The sequence below is a fragment of the Thermobia domestica genome, unplaced genomic scaffold (genome assembly GCF_964235325.1).
Source record: "Thermobia domestica unplaced genomic scaffold, izTheDome1.hap1.1 HAP1_SCAFFOLD_561, whole genome shotgun sequence".
Classification (NCBI taxonomy): Eukaryota; Metazoa; Arthropoda; class Insecta; order Zygentoma; family Lepismatidae; genus Thermobia; species Thermobia domestica.
The window spans coordinates 37,103-54,371 of record NW_027656271.1 but is presented as its reverse complement, the minus strand read 5'-3'; the positions used below and the strand labels follow the sequence as shown (position 1 = coordinate 54,371).

The window sequence follows — 17,269 nt, the reverse complement described above, 5'->3', positions numbered from 1 at the left end:
ACCGTCTTATAATTCGTAATATTGCTATAAAGAAAAATAGTAACACCAGCAGAAATGTAGGTGTACAATTGAACTGATGTTAAGTACAAACAGACACTTAAAGAAAGTTTAGTTTAACGTTTGCATTCAACAGCAGCGACCTCTGACAAAATAATATTACTTTTGCTACCTTGGAAGAAGTACATATTTCGCCTGCGAGTTCTATCAGATTAATAACGTTGAGAAGGGCAAACAGTGGTTGAATCGAAGTTAAGTTATGCAACATATGGCAAAATCGAACCCTTGACCACATAAAACGAAGATAATCAATCGGTAAACATAGGGGAAAACTAAAGAATATACTTGAAAGATAGGATGATATACGAAACGACAGGAAAACGAAGGTAGATGTATTAACTATGCAACATACGGCGTGAGAATTTAAAAAAAAAAGATAACAAGTATGGACAAGATCCTTGTTAGGATAACAGCATCTCTAAGTAGTGTATTGGTCCTAAAAAGGACCGTTTTTGAACTCAGTGCCAGAACTTCAAACTTAAGCACGTTCCCCACGGATGCGGCGAGCAAGCTGAATGTCCTTAGGCATGATTGTGACTCTCTTTGCGTGAATAGCACACAAGTTGGTGTCTTCGAAAAGCCCTACAAGGTAAGCTTCACTTGCCTCCTGTAAAGCCATGACAGCTGAGCTTTGGAAGCGAAGATCTGTCTTGAAATCTTGTGCAATTTCTCGGACGAGTCGTTGGAAGGGCAGCTTGCGGATGAGCAATTCAGTGCTCTTCTGGTAACGACGAATTTCTCGGAGAGCCACAGTACCAGGCCTGTAACGATGGGGCTTTTTCACTCCACCGGTAGCTGGAGCACTCTTTCTTGCAGCTTTGGTGGCAAGCTGCTTTCGAGGAGCTTTGCCTCCAGTAGATTTCCTAGCTGTCTGCTTGGTACGTGCCATTGCAACTGTCACGACTTGTTTCAAATAATTGCGCGCTGAATGAAGTCAAGTTATATAAAGAGCAAAACCGTTAAATCAAGCTATTTCTCATTGGATAAAGTCAGTCGAAAAGGACAGTTCTCATTGGCTTAGACACGTTTTGTGTTTTTCCTCCGTGCTTTCCCTGCATGATCGAAGGAACAAAACCACGAGTCTTGGGCTGCTTGGGCTTGTATTTCTCGTGTGTGGTGAGCGAAGCAGTAACATATCGAAATGACAGGACGTGGAAAAGGAGGCAAGGGTCTTGGCAAAGGAGGTGCCAAGCGCCACCGTAAAGTTCTTCGTGACAACATCCAGGGTATCACCAAACCCGCTATTAGGCGTCTTGCTCGCCGTGGTGGTGTGAAGCGTATCTCTGGTCTCATTTATGAAGAGACCCGAGGAGTATTGAAAGTATTCCTGGAGAACGTAATCAGAGATGCTGTTACATACACAGAACACGCCAAGAGGAAGACAGTGACAGCTATGGATGTTGTGTATGCCTTGAAGAGGCAAGGAAGAACCCTGTACGGTTTCGGAGGTTAAGTTGGGGTTCCTCCTATTTTGGATATAAAATTGGCATAAACGGCTCTTTTCAGAGCCAACAAATTTATATAAAGGGAAAGATTTACTTTGTGCGATTTTCTGTTAGATTATAAGAATTCGTGTAACTACATTAAAGCCTTTTGATGCACACTAAATTACAGACGTAGAGAGATTAATTTGAGAAAATCATACGTTTTTTTTTACATTATGTACGTTCATGTATACGTATTCATATCATGTAGCAGTATTAATGCTGGAGAAGGGGTTCTGGTTGGAAATTGGCGATTTGTTGGAAGTAGCGAGCATGAGAGATGCGAAACGCAAGTCGGAATTTCTGTTCTGACAGTAGGATGTACGTATAGAGGCTTATACAACTTCTATACTGTGCTGTGAGGGGCGAATAATGCGTTAGAAACCTGAATCTTGTCCTTTATCTTGTTTACGTGGTCTTGGGTTCGATTTCTTTCTTTTGCGGTAGTGTCTATTGTGATTTACATGTAAATTAATGACACTTCGTAGCGGGTTACTAAAATAAAGAGTAATACAAATATGAGATGTAGGTTAATGCATTGTATACTTCACATTATTTACTAAAGAAAGGCAGTAGTTACAAGAAACCTAGGCTCGCTCGTTGGGCACAGTAGCAAATGAGTTCTGAGATCAGAGAATAAGAGTAGTTGCGTATTACAAACCATATACATATAACACATATCACACAAATATGAATATCGACCTTGCAAAGAATAAATCGTACTTAAGTGTGCATTTAATGTCATTACTATGTTGCAAAAGAAATTTAGGAAAGTTTTCTGATCCGCTCTGTTCATGATGTCATTGGGGCATAGTAATGAACAATAATAAATGTCGAGAACATATTGAACAGAGTAATTTCAGCCAAGCCAACGCAAGAGAGAAACATGAGTGCTTTAAGAATGTTGGAAATTCCTTTGTCTAGCATGAAGTACATGAGAATATGTGGTATGAGGTTTTCTTCCATTGCTGAGAATCTGGGCTCGACTGTCCTGTCCTCTGGGTAATATGAGCCCGATGTACGCAAATATCAAAAAAATGTAGCTAGCGACAATACAAAAGGTAATGATCTTATAATTAATAATGTAGTGGGAACTAAGCACATCGCTGTTTGGAGTATTCTAAAGTTAGTGTGACTTCCTATGGGCTTCAATTACGATCGACGACTACACATATACTAATTAATCGAATAGCAGCGAGAATTTCGAATGAAACTAAGCAACTATCTCAGACACTTTTGATGAGTCTGTATATCGAAAACAATTCATTTCAATCGTAAATCTCCTCTATAAAGGGGTTTGTGGCCCTCATAAGGGCCGATTTGTATGAGATATAGGTCTTACATTTATGCCTTCTTCTCAGTTTTCTTGGGCAGAAGTACAGCTTGAATGTTGGGCAAAACACCACCCTGAGCGATTGTAACTCCAGACAACAACTTGTTTAATTCCTCGTCGTTACGGATAGCTAACTGCAGATGACGTGGAATAATCCTAGTCTTCTTGTTGTCACGAGCAGCGTTGCCTGCCAACTCAAGAACTTCAGCTGCCAGGTATTCCATGACTGCAGCCAAATACACGGGAGCGCCAGCACCAACTCGTTCGGCATAGTTACCCTTTCGCAAAAGACGATGGATTCTGCCTACTGGGAATTGAAGGCCAGCCCTGCTGGAGCGGGACTTGCTCTTTCCCTTGACTTTTCCACCTTTGCCGCGACCAGACATTGTTCAATATTCTTTCGTAATAAGATGAGAGGAAAAATTGCGGCCTCCAACAGAAACAGAAAAGTTAAAAATAAGGACGCCCCTCGGGAAAGCCCGCGCCCTGACAGAGAGTAAGGCATCAACCATCTATCTACATGCCTCTCCTCACATGCAATTAGTAGCCTAAAGCTGGTGTCGGTGGGTGTGTCTCGCGGCTTCTATCTTTAACGAAAGACATTTACACGCGTATCTGTAGTTAAAGTGTAGATAGAAAGAAAGAAGGGTAAAATAGAAGATAGGAAAGCGCGAAAGAAGATTTTATTGTGTTGATAGAGGGATAAAAAACCTGGAAACCAGGAAAAAACCCCCTTTATCGGTCATGCTGCATGCAATAGTATTTACATGGCAAAACCACTTGAGAAGGGTGGTGAAAATCCATGTAAAAGTGTCTGTAATAATAAATTAATAAATTATAGTTTACTTTAAATTACTAAAACCTATCTGTATGTGTTAAGCTATCTGTGTTGTCTGTATTTGGGAGGTGTTTTGTTAGTAGGGAAGACTGTTATTTTTTTAACATGCAATTTGGCCGTCTTCTTGATCCTTTGGTCGGTGCTTGTGTCGTCATCTGTCTGCAGAATTTCTTTTTTTTTTTATTCTACGTTGGCTCCATTGATGCGTTGTAGAGAAGGAACGTATAGCTGTCCATCTGTTGTTAAGATGGGGCTGAAGGATTGCCGGTAGATCTTCTTTGTTGCTTCTTTTATTGCTCTGGTGAGTCGTTGGTGGTTTGCCGGTTCTATTGTGAAAGTTAAGACTGAGGTAATCCATTTGATGATTCTGTTGGTGACTGTATGCATGGCGTCATCAATAAGTGTTTGTAGGATATTAGCAATTTGTTCTTGTTCCTTGGTAGCTCTGGGTGGGTCTTCCGGTTTCTTCCTTTCTTCTTCTTGTTGGGTGGTCTGGTCCTTATTAGGGCCATCGTCTATATCTTGCTGCTTTGCAGTTTCTTCTTTTTGTGTAAGCTGGTCTTCTGTTAAGATTTTCATAGCTATGGTGTGAGTTTGACGTGGTCTTCTTGGGCAATTGCTATTTCCTGTTCTGTGGCCTGTTGTTCGACAGGTTGCACAGAAGTTGTTGTTAATTGGGTTATTGCAGGTGTCTTCGTGTTCCTTCCCGCAACGATGGCACACTCTTCTGTTTTTGCACAAAGCTCTCTGGTGCCCATATTGATAGCATTTGTAACACGGCATCGGCCGTGGCGGTGCTCTAGATGTTTCTACTTTGTGATGTGCCGTCCCTATGGAGATTCCATGTGTTATCAATTTATTTATTTGAGCGGGATCTTCTGAGAACAATCTGAGTAAGGGTGCAGGTCCTTTCTGGGTTTGTATCCTCACTGCGTTTGTGAAATTGATTCTCAGTTTCCTTAATTCAGTTTTGAAGGTTTCAACATCTGTGGTGACTGGTACGTTTTTGATAACACACGTAAATATTGGTCGCTTTTGGTGGGATCTCTTGTCGCCTTCATTCTTCTTGGTTCGTGGGTCTTCTTGCTGTGTTGGCGAGTCTTCTTTATTCTTCTTGGTGCGTTTGCCTTTCACTACTGTGAACTCTTCTTCGGCAGCTGGTTCATTGACTTCATTGTCTGCTCTAGGGTGTGGTGACTTCTGGTCCTTGAAAGGGCCGGATGCCTCAGATGTCATATCTTCTGGTGTGGCGAATTCGGTTGTTTCTTGTCCTCTGGCTTGGATCAATATTGCTCTGTCACCAAAGTGTTTGGCTTTGAAGATGCGCAGAAAAACATCTCGTACTACTGGTGTGGCGAAGTCAATCCTGAACCTCTTGTATCCTCTATATGTGACGCGTACTTCTGAGGTGTCCATCTTTTCAGCTATGATGTTAATGACTTCCTCGGTTGTGTAAGTGACTTCATAGAGTTTCACTTGCGGAACTGCCTCTTGTTGTGCCGATGGAGTGTCTGGCTGTTGCTGGTCTTCTCTTCTTTCTTCATTTGCTTCTCTCCTGCTGGGGGTTTCATGTCCCTTTTCTTCTTCCTGGGTGGGTTCTCTTGGCGTGTTCTTGATTTGGTTTGTGGTCGTCTTCTTCTTTCTTGAGTCTTCGCTGCAGTCTCTGCGGGCTTGGGATGGCTCCCTACCCGGTCTTCTGGCGGGTGATTTCTTCTTCTGGCGTGGCATGGTGTATGTGGGCCTGATAAGGGCCGGTCACTAATTGAGGGAAAGTCTCTCTAGTTTTGTGTAGGTGCTTCACTAATGCTATCCCAGAGAGATAACAAAGCGTTCCCGTCAGCCGACTGTCGGCAAAGCCTGTTCAGCCTATATGGCCAGCGCGAAGCTTGACGCACAATAGGGGGTCAAGCCGACGGAAAGCAATGATAATTTCCCCAGGAAGCGGTGTGTGTAAGTGTGTGTTGAAGCAATGTTCTTTATTAACACAACAGTCTCTTCTCTTTTAAAGCAGGATTATCTCAAAAGACTATCCTGATAACACTTATAATGAGTCTCTTCTTCTTGCGGCGTCTATCTGCTTCGATCTTCTTTCTACTTAGCGCTGCAGCATTGCGAGCTTCTCGATGAGTAGCGACTGCTTAGTTGTCACCGTTAGGTATCCACAGTCTTAAGAAGGTAGCCGACGTCATCTCCAACATCTCAATTGCCACGAGATGGATGAGAGGAAAAATTGCGGCCTCCCACCAGTTTTGTTACTACTTCAAGCGTGCACCCGAGTGCATCAAATGAAAAGCAAGGCAGTTGGCGCGAATTGAAACACGTACTGTAATTTAAATGAAGTCGATAAATCGGCGGACACATCTACCCAAGCAGTTACAGAGGCTGTGCGGAATACAAGAGATTCCTGGCCCTTAAGTCGGGCAGCACAAAAGTAGGGGCTGAAAGAACCAGACACATAACAAACAAGACTGCTAACTATAACACACGTGAAATTAACGTTGAAGCTTCCACATCAACACAACAGACACCTAGACGTAACCCCCCCGCAAAAAGACGTAACGCCCCCAGAAATCCAAGACATCACACAGACAGCTCTTCATCAGACGATGAGACATACATTAAGACCAAGTCGACAAAAGATACTACCCCCACAAAACAACTGAGAAGGAACACTAACACCAATACAGAGACGCAACGCAAAGACAACCCACAAGGACAATCGAACGACAATAGGACCACAGACAAAAGACCACCTATCATAGAACAGAACATAAACTCTAAACTTGACTACTTAGAATTCCATTTAGCAGGTAATAAGGATATAGACTCTGTTTTCTGTCACGTTCAAACTTTTCTAATGCATTTCATTAGATGGGTAGGAAAACTACTAAAATGCAGTTTAACTCCATAAAAAAAGAAAAAAAAAGTGATGGGTAAACAATTAAACGGCAACAATAGCATCAAAATACTTGCCTGGAATGCATGCGGGCTCAATGAAAAAATAGATGAACTCGCGGATTATTTGGAAGAAAATGAAATAGATATAGGATTAGTTAGTGAAACGAACCTAATGACCCAAACAAAAGTAAAAATATCGAACTATACAATTTATAGGAACGACAAAAATGCACAAACAAGTAAACTAGGGACACTAGCTCTTGTTAGAAAAAACATTAAGCATTCAGAAATTAAACTACCTACACTCAGCACTGTAGAGGCTACAGGTATAAAAATATATTTAAAAAACAAACCCATAACAGTTATCGGTATTTACAACTCCCCGTCCATACCAATTAACCCGGATGACATACGGAAACTTGCAAATATAGCTCCAGCCGTACTATTAGCAGGGGACTTCAACTGTAAACATCCTCTCTTTTGCAGCAGAATAACGAACAATAATGGAACGAGGCTATATAACTACATGCAGGGATCCCCCTTGCAAGTGTTATCGCAACATAGGCCAACTCACTATCCACCAAATGGCAACAGACCAGATGTACTAGACTATGCTCTGCATAAAAACATTAACGGTACCTTACAAATATATACTGAAAATGAACTAGACTCAGACCACCAACCGATCGTCATTACAGTAAATGGAAACCCTGAGCTAGAAACTGAGCAACTAGGTTTTAATTATAAAAAAGCAAATTGGGAAAAATTTAAAAAAGAAATAGAAAAATGCATTCCAGACAAGTATGAGATAATTAACAAGGATAACATAGATCAGGCAGTTGAAATTCTAACTAAGGCTATACAAAATGCAACCATAAAAGCAGTACCCAAATTCACAAATAGCAAATCAATACGCGCTAAGCTACCACAAAGCATTAAAGACATAATTCAACTCAGAAATAGATTAAGAAAAGACTACCAAACCAATAGGAACCCAATCACTAAACATCACGTTAATAGATTAAGAAGAATGATCAAATCCGAAATTAAAAACTACAAGGTGTATACTTGGGACAGGAAAGTACAATCCTTAAAATTCACAGACGGTAGTATTTGGAAAATAACTAAGAACCTTACGAAACCTTACACTCCCACCCCCTCCCTCCACGGCGAAAATGGGCTAGTATTTACAGACAAAGAAAAAGCTAATGCGCTCGCGGACACGCTTGAGAAAACTTTCAGACCTAATGACATTGGGGACAATAGAAGGCATGAAAGACTTGTCAAGCAAAAAATAGAATCAATTAAACTGACAGATTCACAAACATCTGCAAAACGAACCAACAAAAATGAAATCGCAAAAATAATTTCAAAATTAAAACCACTAAAGGCTCCGGGTCATGACAATATTCACAACATTTGTATCAAAAATTTGCCACAAAGAGCAATTCAATTTCTAGTTCAAATCATAAACGCGATAATGAGACTAGCCTACTTTCCCAAAAAATGGAAAATAGCAAAAGTAATAGCACTACCTAAACCTGGTAAAGATCCCTTGTTTCCACAAAACTATAGACCTATCAGCTTACTATGCACACTTGCCAAACTAACGGAAGCAGTATTGCTTGCAAGACTAAAAAGACATATTAAATCACACAAAATTTTAATAGATGAACAATTTGGTTTTAGAAATCACCACTCAACTACGCAACAACTAGTAAGACTGATTGAGCACATCACTGATAGTTACAATAAAAACAAAGGCACAGCAGCCTTATTTTTAGACATTGAAAAGGCGTTTGATAGAGTCTGGACTGAAGGGCTACTCTACAAACTTAGCATCATTGGAATCCCAGATATTTACATAAAAATATTAATGGCTTACTTGAGCAATAGAACTTTCTATGTAACAGTAGGATCGGCACAATCTAGCTCACGCGAGATACAAGCAGGTGTTCCGCAGGGATCATTATTGGGACCGCTATTATTCAACCTATATATAAATGACATACCAAAACACAACGACACGAACGTGGCGCTGTTCGCAGACGACACATGCATCTTCGCTAATAGTTGGCAACCCAACCAGGCCGTGAATTATATACAAAGACATGTACCAAAATTAGAAGAATGGTTTGAAAAATGGAAAATCAAAATTAATGCAAATAAATGTGAAGCCATGTACTTTACCAAGCGCAGGAAGACGCCAACACAACAAGTAAAAATTTTCAATGAACCAGTAAGATGGTCAACAAAAGCAAAATACCTGGGGGTACTACTAGATTCGAAATTAACATTTAAGGAACATATTACCGCACAAATCGGGAAAGCCACAGGTAGGGCTAATGAACTCAAAAGCCTGCTAAGTAGCCAAAATATTAGCGAACATGCAAAAGCAATACTCTACAAAACATTAATAAGACCTATCTTAACATATGCAGCCCCAGCATGGGGACATGCACTGAAGATCAACATACGTAAATTGCAAATTTTTCAAAACAAAATAATCAAAATAATTACTAACTGCCCAAGATACACCAGACTAATTCCCCTACAATATAAACTGAACATCCTACCCATCACGGAAGTAATCAGAAACTTAGCCAACCAATTCTACACAGATAAAGAAAAATCAGAAAACCATCTGATATCAACATTAGGTAACTATGACATAGGACCATACAACAAGCACAAAAGACCGAAACAACTCTTAACTTAGATTACAAATGGCAATTCACATGTACTCAGGTGATAAATAATTGTAAATACTATCTAAAATCTCCTTGTATATAACTCTATAACCATCATATTAGAAATTATATAATAAGTTAACATATATAAAACAATTAAAAATATAAAAAAAATATAAAAAAAACGAAAAACAACATAAAAACTAAAAAAATATAAAATAAAAAAAAATATATATATAAAAATATAATAATAATAAAATAAAAAAAAACATTATAGTATGAGCAAACGCATAAAATGCATAAAAGAATATGTGTATAAGTGCGTGTGTGTATATCTATTTCATAAGACCAAAAGAAGTGTGTAAATAACAAAACTTGATGTATGTATTGTAGAGTGTATATATTAAGTGTATGTAAATACTATACCTTGTAACTAACCCAACCATAATATGACGTACCTGAGACATGTAAATTACATATAAATTACTAATGACAAAAGCCACACAAGTCTCTTTTCAGGTCCAGATGACGAACTAGCGCAGAAAAAGGCCAGATGTCCACGGATTGCATGATAGAAAAAAATAACAATAGCCCAACTAACAAAACACTCCCCACTACAGACTACACAGATTTGCATAAAAATTATTAAACTAGGTTAAACTCAAAATAACAACAAGTGAACTTTAAAGTACAGACAAGTTTACATGGATTTTTGCCACCCTTCCCAAGTGGTTTTGCCATGTAAATACTTAAGCATGCAGCACGACCGACAATGGGGGTTTTTTCCTGGTTACCAGGTTTTTTATCCCTCTATCAAAACAACAAAATCTTCTTTCGCGCTTTCCTATTTTCTTGTTTACTCTTCCTTCCTTCTATCTTACACTATAATTACAAATTCGCGTGTAAATGTCTTCCGGAAAGATAGAAACCGCGACATACACCCACCGACATAACCTATAGGTTACTAACTGCATGGAGGAGAGGCATGTAGAATGTTGGTTGATGCCTTACTCTCTATCCAGGGCGCGGGCTTTCCCGAGGGGCGTCCTTATTTTTTTAACTCTCTGTTTCTGTTTCTGTTTGCGGACACATCTAATTTTGCTGAACGAGTGAGTCATCATGCCACCAAAAACTAGCGGAAAGGCTGCAAAGAAGGCTGGTAAAGCCCAAAAGAATATCTCCAAGGGAGATAAGAAGAAGAAGAGGAGGAGGAAGGAGAGCTATGCCATTTACATCTACAAAGTTTTGAAGCAAGTGCATCCTGACACTGGCATATCTAGCAAAGCTATGAGTATCATGAACAGCTTTGTTAATGACATCTTCGAGCGTATTGCTGCTGAAGCTTCTCGTTTGGCCCATTACAATAAGCGGTCAACTATCACCAGCCGGGAAATCCAAACAGCTGTGCGCCTTCTTTTGCCTGGTGAACTTGCCAAGCACGCTGTAAGTGAGGGTACGAAGGCTGTTACCAAGTACACAAGCTCTAAGTAAAAATCTTCTTCAAGATTTTTCATTTCAAACGGTCCTTGTCAGGACCAACACATTATTCGAAAGAGTTAAATCACGAAATTTGCTTCATTCTGTTATGTAGAAACACGTTGAAATCCAATTTCTATATGCTGTTAGTAAAAAAGTAAAGCACATAGCGGAGATGTGTCGTGCTTGTATACGAAAGGCATTTACTCGCCGGAGATCTACACTTAGTCATAATAATTTACTTTTAAAAAGTGGTAATACATTCCGTGTTAAGTATAGTAGTAGGTGCACACGGATCGGAAATCAGGTTATTTTAATGTGCCGTGCAAATAAACAGGCTGTTAGTGTAAGAAATAGTGGGTATAACGCTTAGAATATCGATTAATCGCTATGAAATAATGTTGATAAATTATCTCTTGAAAGTACTATAAAATTAATGTTTCTAGTATTTTCGTACTTGAAGGATAATGAAATTTGAAAAAGAGATGCCAACAGCACCTGGTGTTCCCAGGCGGTCACCCATCCAAGTACTGACCAGGCCCGATGCTGCTTGACTTCGGTGATCGGACGAGAACCGGTATATTCAGCATGGTATGGCCGTTGGCGAATGCATATGGCTTCGAGTGAGTTATTGTAGCTACGTAGGTTTGTCGGTGAATACTCAAAAAGACCAGCGCGTGGAAAGCGTTGCTAATTGTTTTAAGTAATGCATGATTACGAAATTATCGTGGTGAACGATGTGAGAATATTCGTCTTTGTGAAAAACAAAATTAGAAAAAGTATACCAACAGCACCTGGTGTTCCCAGGCGGTCACCCATCCAAGTACTGACCAGGCCCGATGCTGCTTGACTTCGGTGATCGGACGAGAACCGGTATATTCAGCATGGTATGGCCGTTGGCAACTACCTTTTCTTCAATGTCCTGTTAAGGAAGTATGTTTTAAGTAAGAATTGACATTATTAACTATAAAGGCAAGCATATTAACGTCGTTAACATTACTTGGAATATACTAATATTCGAATAAATATTTGAATGTTCGAATGATGAGTGATTCGGATGTTCATAGTGCCACTGTGTCCTATCGAGTTTACTATCACGAACCACGTATGAAATTGTATATAAATAAATAAAAATAAATCCTTTATTAAGTATTGATTACAGGAAAAAGGCAAACTTACATTCTTTAATGTACACAATGAAATGTATGAAAGATATTTTTAAGATATGTTTCACTTACCCTTTATAACGCAAGGTAGTTTTCAGTGTAGCATTCTCTTCAGCTGCGAGATAACGTAAGGCAGATGATCATTCAGTCGTGAAGCACTAAAATGTAATATACATTTTAACTATTATCGATAAGAATTATTTACTGCAGGGATGCAAATAAAGTGAGGCAAATTAGTAAATAAAAACCGATACTGTAACTGATAATATAATTAGTTGTATCTGTATTAGTTGTATATACAGTAATCGCACGATTATCCGCGGAGTTGGATGTTGGCATAATCGCGCATAATCAGCAGTATGAGCAGAAAAGGGAAATGAAATGAAATATTTAGATTTACGTCGCATACTTATACCGGTTACGCTAAAGGAGACGGTGATGATGAGTACTGAATGAAGAAAGTGGGAGGAAACGGGAGAAACCCGAGAAAACCCATGAGCACGGTCTTTATGCACGACAAAGTTCACACGGCACGAGCTGGGATTGAATCAGGGACCCCAAGCACCGGAGGCCAAAAAACGGACAAAAAGTCTTTCGTGCAACTTTCGTTTTCGGTAAAAAGTTTACACATAATTTAGAAAGAGTAGTTTTCTGGTCTTTTTATTTCACAAGTTGGTTCATGTCTATATTTTTTACATGCATAAAAAATTTTTCAACTCCCTTGCTTATTTCCTGTTAAAGACCTCTACCTCTGATTGTATTTTTTGCACATATTCTTATTGTTTTCAGACAACATTTCTAAAAGCGTAATTTATCGTCAGCAAGAAAAGAAAAGGAAAGCCTCGGATAGTGGAATGTGTACTGTATATATATATATATATATATATATATATATATATATATATATACGTATTAGTATATAGTTTTATTTTATACGTCTCCTATTATTACACAATGTGCAGATATTGTCAAAGCGCAAGTAAATATGTATAACTCCCCGTTCTGCACTTAATAACTTGAAAGAAGTTCGGGGAAGGTAGTGTAACAGAAAGTGCAAACAGAAATGAGGGTTTAAAGGCATTTAATATTATTCCGTAGTAGTATGATTTTTTGTAAAAAAAAATATATATATATATATATATATATATATATATATATATATATATCTAAACATACATATTCAATGATATAGTAAGAGGTTAGCAGCACTGATAGAACTGCAGAAAGTACAAAACCGTTAATAAGAAAGAGAGAGAGATGGTGGCCGCTTTTGTGCTTTTCATTGGCTAATTCCGAATTGCGCGCGAATACGTACGAGATTTCTTTCTTTTTCCTCTTCGCAGCCCAGATGTTGCCAATTAGAAGTTTTTAGTACTACATTTGTATGAAAATGTTGCCTTTAAGAAATGTGGTTTGCATACAGAGAAAAGAGCAAAATGAATATTTACCTTAGTGGGCATGAAAAAAGACGAAACATTTTGCAAGATGGACACACGAACTTCCTTAATGCAGGCGTTCAGTACATTATTGTAAAGAAAAAAACACTAAAAAGAATTACTTCAATATCCCTAGCAACATTCAACAATTCATAGAGAAAAATCTTTATTTTGAGAACAATGGAAAACTATGTAATTGTAGATAACTACTAAATTTAATGATTAAGGAAAACGTTTAGGCCCGGCCCTTCAGAAAGAAAGTGCACAGAATATTCTCTCATGGAAGCAATTGCAAAATCAACATTTTGTTTGCAGTTATAATTAGAGGATCTATATACAGGGTGTTCGAAAAAGAATGTATCCTCTTGAAAGAAAATATTCTCTGGGCCCCTAATCCTTTATATACCGAAAGGAAGTTTGTATAGCATTTTTTCTTACCTTCGTTAGAAGAATTGAAAGTGACTACTATCGTGACACGGGAGATATTTAATCGATAGTCGAATTACTCACATACTCGAATGAACACGTCTCTTGTAAGGAGAGGAAAGGCTTCTGTGATCCGCTATCGCAGCTGTGTCATATCTGCAGAGAATGTTAGGACACAAACGTGATCTTTGAGAGCCTCGTGAAAAGAAGTCGCATAGTATCATGTGTGGAGACATCGGGGCCATCTGAAGAACGCTTCATCATTAGGACCAAGGGCGAGTTACGAAACACTCTGGGATATATTTATTAACATAACTTCTCGTCATTCTGCAAGTGTGGTGGAGCTCCATCCTATTGGAAAAGGAAACCTCGGGAGCCCTCTTCATGTGTAGGTATCGTTCACATCTGAAGCATGTGAAGATAGATTACTGTACTATCGTGTACCTAAAATCATTTTCTACGAATACGAACATGTCTACACTGAAGGCAGTGCAGCTCTTTTTCTCTTTTTTTTGGTCATGTATTGTAACGCGGGGCAATGCACACAATAACATGTAATGTTGTGTATCATCATAAAGGGCCAGGGCGATGATTGGATCTTGATGGACGTGGAGAACTGATAGGTGATGTGAGTGGTATTGTGATCTATGGTTGTATGTTTACTGATGAATGCATAAGGAGAGGTGAAGGGGTTGCCTTTTTTTTTATGTCGATCGGGAGGGAAGCGATTGGGAAACTTTTGACTTTGTTTTTCAACCGAATATATTGATTGAATAGGTCGCCGACAATTTTACGGGGCGTCACGTCGTTGCCTTTTTCATGTCGATCGCGAGCGAAGCGAGCGTTTTTTTTTTTTTTTTTTTTTTTTTTTTTTTTTTTTACCGACAATATGTATTGAATCGGTTGCCAACACCTTTAGGGGCGCGTCACGTCCTTCTTTCTGTGCTGATCGCGAGCGAAGCGAGCGCGAAATTTTTGACTTTTTTTTTTTTTTTTTTTTTTTTTTTTACCCACAATATTTATTCAATCGGTCGCCAACACTTTTAGGGGTGCGTCACGTCCTCTTTTCTCTGCTGATCGCGAGCGAAGCGAGCGCGAAATTTTGACCTTTTTTTCTCTTTTTAATTCTTTTTTTTCTTTAAGAAAAAATATTGATTTCATAGGTCGCGAACATTTTTACGGGATGCAACATCGTTTATTTGTTTTTCCAACCGTCTTTCTGTCTTGAGCCCCCGCCAAGTTAACTTTATGGTGGACAAAAACTATGTGCGGTGGGTTACCGCGGGATTCTCCCGTTTCCTCCCACTTTCTTCATTCCACCACCATTTCAATCATTTCTCATAATCAGCGCCTCTTTTAGCCTAAGCGGCATAACGTGGGACGTAAAACAAAGATTTCCTTTAGTTGCTTTCTGTCTTGATTACGAGCGCGAAATTTTTTACTTTTTTTTTCTTTCTTTTGATATTATTCATTTAATAGGACGGCAACACCTTTACGGGCCGCCGCGTCGTCGTTTACACTTCTTCAGCCCATATTCTTTCTGCTTGTTCGTTTTCCGGCATCTTGTTATCACCGCCCGCGGCAATGCCTATGTCTTTCATCGCTTTTTGAAGCAAATCTTTAATAAATATGCACTCTCACATTTGTACTAATATGCATACCACAGTGGATAGACTGTAACTAGGAAAGCAGAAGCCTGCATATCATATTATTTAACAGTTGAAAGTGAACTGTCATTTTAAGTTTGATTTTGATCAGATGAGTGCAGTTCAACTCGTCGACAATTGTGAAGATTCTCGAGGTTAGGGACCATCCATTTTGTGCTTTGTAATGAAAATGGCTGCAGCCAAACTTCTCTGATCTGAATGAAACTTGGCATGATGATACATCTTGACCTGCTCTACAAGTTTATTTAGTATTTTCCGTTGCGCAGGCTTTTGCTTCTCCAGGTTCTCCCATGGAACTGAGAAACGTATTCAGTCGAACTTCTGCGGTAAGTCAGTATATCATCCTGAGAAGTTTGATCGAGATAGCAGAGGTTCGACTATTCGTTTTTCAATTCCATGTGATATTACAACACGGTGAACTAAATTTATATAGAAACACTTTGATTTTGTTTTGTTTTTTGCTAGCATTAAACTGAGAAAATGTTATTCAATAGACAGAGAACACCACTCAAAGAAAAGTACATCATAAGAATATATATATGGTTGCTGTGGTTCTCGGTTTAATTTGCTAGTTAAGAAACTTGCTCTAAATAAGTACATCTTACAGGTGAAAAACTAAGCCAGGCGATAGAATTAAATATAAAGTTATACACTTTTATTTTACGTTTACTAGTGTTGGGTTACTACTGTAAAATAAGTCAGTATATATGAAAGATAACTGTATTAGGTACTATTTTCCACCGGCGGTGTATTCTTGCATAGTGTACTTAATGTTTACAAGCGGGGCGCTACTAGTATGGATGCATGACAAGTGCTATTGAAACTCGAAAACTAACTGGTTTCCACTACCCTTGCTTATACGTATACCCGCGTCGCCTTCGCTCCTGTTCACTTTGGACGCACATTCTTGCTATCGCTCAGGCCCCCAGCTTTCTCCTGTTTTGGCTCCCTTAAATAGTATTCGTGCTTTTTATTGGCCACCTGGCAAAGCACTTGTAATGATTTTACACCAGTAACTCTAAAATACATGTGTATTACTTTATTTAATTCTGTCGTCTGCAGAATTTTTTTTTTTTCGTACAAATATGCCTTTTCATGCAGAACACTGAATTTTGCCTGTAAATTTTTGAGAATATGCTGTGACGAAACTTGAGCACCGTTCTTCTTTTCTTTCTTATCACGAGTCTTCTTTAGCCTAATGAGCACAATCATCACACGATAACGACTATTCTTTTCATTTAACTTGTAAACAAGTTGAACTAATAATAATAATTGATGTACAAAGGAGAAGTGTCCTACATATTTGAGGTAAAAAATAAAATAAATATACTTCTACTTCATCCGTGTTTACAAAGTTAAATGTTATCGATTTACAAAAAATGGTCACCTATCCACACACTGACCAGGCTCGACACTGCTTGACCATACATATTAAAACATCGGTCCCACTGAATACACAAGTAGTAAGCACATTCACATAAAAATAATTAGGATTACAGTATATAAAATGCGTTAATTAAAATAGCAAATGCCTTACCTTATCACAGGCGATCCAAAGCCACTGCACATCATCTGCTACGCACACTATATTCCTCCAATATTTCACTCACTTCCTATATCACGCAACAGAAAATATTAATAAAATTCACTTAGCAACATTTTCATTTTTAATCAACAATACGTATAACAATTAAGAATAAAATTAATTGTGAGCACATTGTTATAATTAGAATACTGTTTTTATTCGTTTACAAATATGGGATTAATATAGAGCTGGCAGCAACAATATATACAACTC

At 38.6% G+C, this 17,269-nt stretch overlaps 2 non-coding genes across 2 annotated transcripts; both read right to left on the bottom strand.

Moving 5' to 3' along the window:
- Window positions 1-11,262: 11,262 nt before the first annotated feature.
- Window positions 11,263-11,381, bottom strand: LOC145677039 (5S ribosomal RNA). Its single transcript, XR_014129600.1, has one exon. It is a non-coding gene; the product is annotated as a 5S ribosomal RNA (ribosomal RNA).
- A 177-nt stretch (window positions 11,382-11,558) lies between these two features.
- On the bottom strand, window positions 11,559-11,677 carry LOC145677034 (5S ribosomal RNA). Its single transcript, XR_014129595.1, has one exon. It is a non-coding gene; the product is annotated as a 5S ribosomal RNA (ribosomal RNA).
- Between the last annotated feature and the right edge of the window lie 5,592 nt (window positions 11,678-17,269).